This window comes from Prionailurus viverrinus, chromosome B2 (genome assembly GCF_022837055.1).
Source record: "Prionailurus viverrinus isolate Anna chromosome B2, UM_Priviv_1.0, whole genome shotgun sequence".
Lineage (NCBI taxonomy): Eukaryota > Metazoa > Chordata > Mammalia > Carnivora > Felidae > Prionailurus > Prionailurus viverrinus.
In genome coordinates, this window is record NC_062565.1 from 84,688,353 (window position 1) to 84,694,421 (window position 6,069).

Below are 6,069 nucleotides of genomic sequence, written 5' to 3' on the forward strand. Positions count from 1 at the left end.
CTTTCAGGCTTCAAAACCGATTGGTCAGTCTCTGGTACCAGTTCATATTAATCAAGTCTATAATTCTGATGCTAAACATTCAAATGTATGCTATTTGGTGGCATAAATAATTGTTGAGGTATTAGACATTTGAGTCCTATGGCCAACACATTTTCCCTTCAGATAATTTACATGAATTGTCAAATTCCAAACCAGAGGACATTCAGTTACAATTAGAAATATGAGTAGTATATACCCTAGTTAAGTCCTCGGACTAGGTATTCTGTTCTTCAGATACTTGAATGGGAAAATGCAGCTCAGTCAGGAGGTGGCTTGGTGAATATGAAATCACAAAACAACCAGAATTAGCTATAAGATTTGAATAATAGCTGATGGAATTAGATGAAGCTCTAATGTTACAACTAGACATGAAAAGCCTTTAGCTTATATCCCCCACTTGCTTGGGGTGTCCTTGGATGGATAGTGATTATATTTGACACTGAATTCTACTTATTTTATTTTCATGCTTAACCTACGTTCCTTCTGATTGATATTGATATTTCGTTGGACATGTGAATTCATGCAATCAGGATTCATTCAAGGCTTACTCTTCTGAGAGAATTTTGTCTTTCTATGATAGGTTGTCTATCCCTGTCCAGATTGATTATGTCTTGATCTTCCTGTTTAATGCTCAAAAGATAATCTTATTTGCAATTTCTTTGTAACTTTTGAGTTACAATTTGGATTGGCTCTTCTCCTTTTAGCTCCTTGTAAGAATTTACTCCCCAAATTCCACTAATTATCTTTTTAACATTTGTCTCTGTGTATTTTTTGTATGCCTGTATTGTGTGTGTGTGTCCACATGCTTTAGGAAGCATGTTTAATGGAACCTGCCATACACATCTCTTGAGTTTTAAAGAAAATAATTTATCCTCTCTAGTTCTGTTTTTAAAATCTGCCATATGTGGTGATTAGAATATTTACCTGATATCTGACTGTTACCAGAGGGGAGGTGGGTGGGGGGGATAGGTGAAATAAGGGATGGGGATTAAAGAGTACACTTATCATGATGAAAAAAATAAAATAATTTAGAAAAGAATATTTATCTGAGAACTTTTCCATTTTTAGTTCCTCTGATCTCATGATTATCTTGATATTAAAGAAGTCATGATATTGAATCATAAACAGCAGTTCATAGCATTTTTTACCTAAAGGTCTCAAATAACTGTGGCAAAAAAAATCATATACATTTGCTGTAAGTTATAAAATAACTTGAATTTCTCAAGATTTTACTGGCAGATCTAAAAAGACAAAAATATTTACCACAAAACATGTGGTCCTCAACTTTACTTCAATGACTAATACACTTACTTAAGAAAAAAAAAAGCTACAGCTACAACGTATTTTTGTTTTGTTTTGTTTTGTTTTGTTTTGTTTTGTTTTGTTCCTGTCCCTTTCCTGATTTCAAGATGTCTAAACAAGGCCGTGGCAGGTCCTCCAGTGTGAAATTCTGGATTTCCCTATCTTCCCATAGGAGCCATGACCAACTGTACTGACAACACAAGAGTCAAAAATCTGTATATCATCTCTGTGACAGGGATTGAGGACAACTGAACAGACTTCCTGTTGCTGGTATGAGTGAGAGGGTGATGGCCATAGTGAAGAAAGGCAAACCAGAGCTCAGAAAGAAGGTATATCCAGCAGCGGTAATTCAACAACAAAAGTCATACCAGAGAAAAGATGGCCTGTTTCTCTATTTTGAAGAAAGCGAGGGATAGTAAGCATTAAAGAAGAAATGAAAAGTTCTGCTATCGTGGGATGAGTTGCAAAGGAGTGTGTAGACTTTTGGCCCAAGCTTTCATCCAATGCTGGCTGCATTGCATGATTCTTTGATATATTTGTTAAAAGAAAAAAAAATGGGGGCGCCTGGGTGGCTCAGTCGGTTGAGTGTCTGACTTAGTCTCAGGTCATGATCTCACCGTTTGCAGGTTCAAGTCCCACCTCTGGGACAGCTCAGAGCCTGAAGCCTGCTTCAGATTCTCTGTCTCCCTCTCTGTCTGCCCCTCCCTTGCTTGCGTGCTCTCTCGCGCGCGCTCTCTCTCTCTCTCAAAAAGAAACAGATACACTTTAAAAAAATTAAAAATTATTTCCCTCCACCCCCAAAATAGAAATTAAAAAAATTTTAAAGGTACAAAACTTATTGACTACATGAATATACTCACATGAAAAAAACCATACCTCATTTTCTGACGTGTAGGTTTTAGGTCATCATTTGTGAAGTTTCAACTTTATATTCTAAAGTAGTAGAACACCTCCATGTATATTTTTCACAGTATAATTATTAACTTTTTAAAAGTTTAAAATTATGCTCAAATATATTTTAATTACATTATTTTATATTGTATAATAGTTATAAAAATAGCACAGAATAAATAACAAGCACTGAAGTCATTATATATAGGTCACAATTATTTAAAAACTGTAGTATAGAACAATAGTAGATCATAAAAATTCAATTTGATCCTAATTTATTGAAAACAGTTGAGCTCTTAATTATTCACTGTGCTTCATAAAAGTCAAGGTATGTTTAATATAGGTCAGGTATGCCTTGAAATCTAAAGAAACAAAACAGTCATATGGGAAAAAAAAGGGAAGGGAACTAAGTTTACTGTACATACATGTTTTTTGGTCCTATGTTTCCTGTGAACACAAGAAAGTCAAGATGTAAAAGAGAAAGTAACTAAGTTGACAGTGAAGCCAATAAATACCGTTATTAAACTCCTGCTAAATTTAATTTTCAGAACACATGTAAATTTAAGATAGTTGTCAGTGAGAGGAAATATTTTGAGGGAGTTGCTTTTTTTTCCAAATTTTGTGGCAATAGAAGAAAAAGAGTAGTCGGAAATAAAGTGACACTTTGTTCTCACGTGGCTTATTGTGGAATTTTTATTTTCCAATGTTATTGTTTTCTGTCAGTTGGTATGCCAGAATAACCAGTAACTGAATAGCTGAATTCAGTTATTTATCCAGCAGAAAGATAGTGAATGAGGATCTCAAAGAGGTACCTATATGATAGCCAACACATGGAAAAACTGAAGTGTCCATCAATGGATAAATAAATGGATAAAAAAGATGTGACCTATAAAATGGAATATTACTCAGCAATGAGAGAGAAAGAAGACTTGTCATTGTGACACAGTGCATGGAACCTGGGGGCATTATGGTTAGTGAAAGGAGCCAGACAGATAAAGACAAATACTGTGTGGTGTACTTACATGTGGAAGCTAAATGAAAACAGTAGAAAAGTAGATGCCAGGCACTGGAGAGTTGGGAAAATAGGGAGGGTTTGGTAAAAGGGTATACATTTTCAGCTATCACATGAATAAGGTCGGAGGATCTTATGTATAACATAGTAACCATAGTTGATAACATTGTGCTGTATAATTGAAATTTGCTAAGAGAGTAGAACTTAAATGTTCTCACACATGTGAATAAGATAAATATGTGAGGAATCCTTTCATGATGTATACATATATCAAATTACCACAATGTATAACTTAAATATCTTACGATTTTATTTGTCAATCTTACCTCATTGATGCTGAAAAAAAAGATTAGTGAATGGAGGCTGTGGACTAGGCAGAAAGAGGTTCATTAAGTGGGATGTGGGGTTAGCATGTGAAAGGAGAAACTGATGACTATATTAAGATGAACTGCTGAGATATCTAGACTAGTCAAATTCATAGAGAATGAAGGTAGGATGGGAGTTGCCAGAGGCCGGAAGGCAACAGGAATGGGGAGTTAGTATTTAATGAATAAAGAATTACAATTTAGAAAGAAGGAAAAGATCTGCACAAGGATGGTGCTGATGGTTGCACAGCAATGTAAATGTGCTTAATGCCTTAGAACTGTACATTTAAAATGTTTAAAATCCTGGAGTTTGTGTTATCTACAGCTTATCACAACTTTTAAAAATATAAAAATTCAAAAGAAAGATGAATTGGTAATCCAGTAATTGGTGGTCCTACAACAGAGATGCTCTTAATATGATGTGATGAAAATGGCATTTAGTTCTGCAATTTTTCTCCTAAAAAAAAAAAAACCAAGTCTAATCATGTGAAAAATATCAGAAATGCACAGACTGTGTGATATTCTACAAAATAGCTGACCATTCCTCAAAACTTTCATGAAAAATAAGGTTGTGAAACCGCTTCCACTGTACAGAAGTACAGACACCAGGAATCAAAGACAAATCCCTTTGTCCACTGCTCAACAAAAAGAATACACTCCTTCCTCTTACTTCTATCCAACCCAAGGGGAAAAGAGGACATGAAGCCAGGGGACAGGATCTAATACTCTTGTTTTCTTTCAGGTCTCCTACTTCCAAACTGCACTGGTCTGAGAAGTAGGAAAATTTGATTCTGCTTGATAATCTCTTATATTCTGTGAGATCTTTCTGTTCTAATGCCTAAAATAAGCCACTTGTGCTTAGAAGTCAAGAATTGCATGGTTTTTATTTGTCTCTTTTAATTCAGTTCTCCTAAAATAACTCCTCTAAATGCTATGATTAACTCCAATAGGGTAGCCAGTCCGGGGGAAAATTACTAGAGGAAATAAAGCAACTCTCTACTAGAGGAAAATACACTACAATAATCTCATCATGTCAATAGCTTTCTCAAGAATATGTATGGCTTTCTCATTACCCATAAGTAATATCCACTTGTAATGTGATTTTCAAGGTTTTCCATTTTTCTAGACTGATCTCTAAATACACAGAAGAAATATACAATAAAACCTCACGTCTAAAATTGACTTATCCTCACAATGCTACCCAGCATGTTTACCCCTTCCTCCCTACCTCTACCTGTGCCATCTTCACAACCTGACATATCATCTTTGATATTAAGATCACTAAAATGGTAGGCAGCGAGATTAAGACTAGATCCACAAGCCAACCTGACTCCTGAGTTTGAAGCTTTTTCCTACATAGCATTCTGTATTGTTTTTCAGTCCCTCAAGTTTTTGGTAACTTTTGAAGACCAGATGCTAGGAAACTTTCCAAAGCCATATGGCCTTTTTCATTTCCCTGTCTATCTGTCTATCTCTCTCCCTTTCATGCTCTTGCTCTGACTTGTTTATTCTTTTGGTCTCCTTCTTTTACTGAAATATATAGAATGATTTCTGTTGTTCTTGCATCTGTAGCTGCCTTTCTCACCACTGTATGCAGACAATAAACCAGGACCGTAAGTTATGTTAATATGAATCAAAGGCCTATGCCATTAGACTTTCATAGAGACTGATATGATACAAGATGAACAAATTTGCCCCCTATCCGTTTCTTCTCAATCCCAGTTCAGAAAGTCAACTCAATACATTCTGCTTGCTTGCTTGCTTTTTCAGGTCCAAAGAGGTTTTTGGCTACCCAATGGAGATCCTAAGTGTTTGTTATAAAAGTTATTGTTTTAACTCTTCTAGTTATAGCTTAGCAATAGAAAAATTGCATTAATTTGTAATATAAAGATGCATAGCAGTTAGTGTTTTGTGAACATGAACATATCAGAGTGTAAAGGTTATGATCTTTATCTGTGTGCTCCAGAAAGTGTATGATAGTTGTCACGTTTGTTAGCACCAGCCTAGTGCAAGATTAATTCCCAGCATTCTCAGTAGCAACTATTCTCGTGTCATGAGTAGAGCCGAATTACTGATAGTTGATGAAATACTGTATGGCCCACATGTCAGAGAGAGTCAGCTCTGCTCAGTAAATGACACAGCAAGTAATAGAATTCAATTAAGTTACTTTCTCGTTGATATATTTAGTACAAGATTACAATTTCTTATTCATACTGCAGCAATGATGTAAGTATGACTTATGTCACTACAGTTTCTTGCCCAATATCCGTTTTGTCCTCTAGCCTTACTAATACAATGTTAATTTAGTTAGGGGCAAAAAAAGCATTGTTTTCCTGGCTCCTTTGCCTCTAAGGTTTGACCCATGACAAAGTTCTATCCAATGAGCTGTAATCAGAAATTAAACTGGAGTGGGGGGCACCATGAAAGTCTTTTTTTTTCTTGAAATAAGGAGACAAACAC

General features: G+C 35.4%; 1 pseudogene; it reads left to right on the forward strand.

The window, feature by feature from the left end:
- The first annotated feature begins 1,448 nt into the window (after window positions 1-1,448).
- On the forward strand, window positions 1,449-1,864 carry LOC125166060 (60S ribosomal protein L23-like; annotated as a pseudogene).
- Window positions 1,865-6,069: the final 4,205 nt, after the last annotated feature.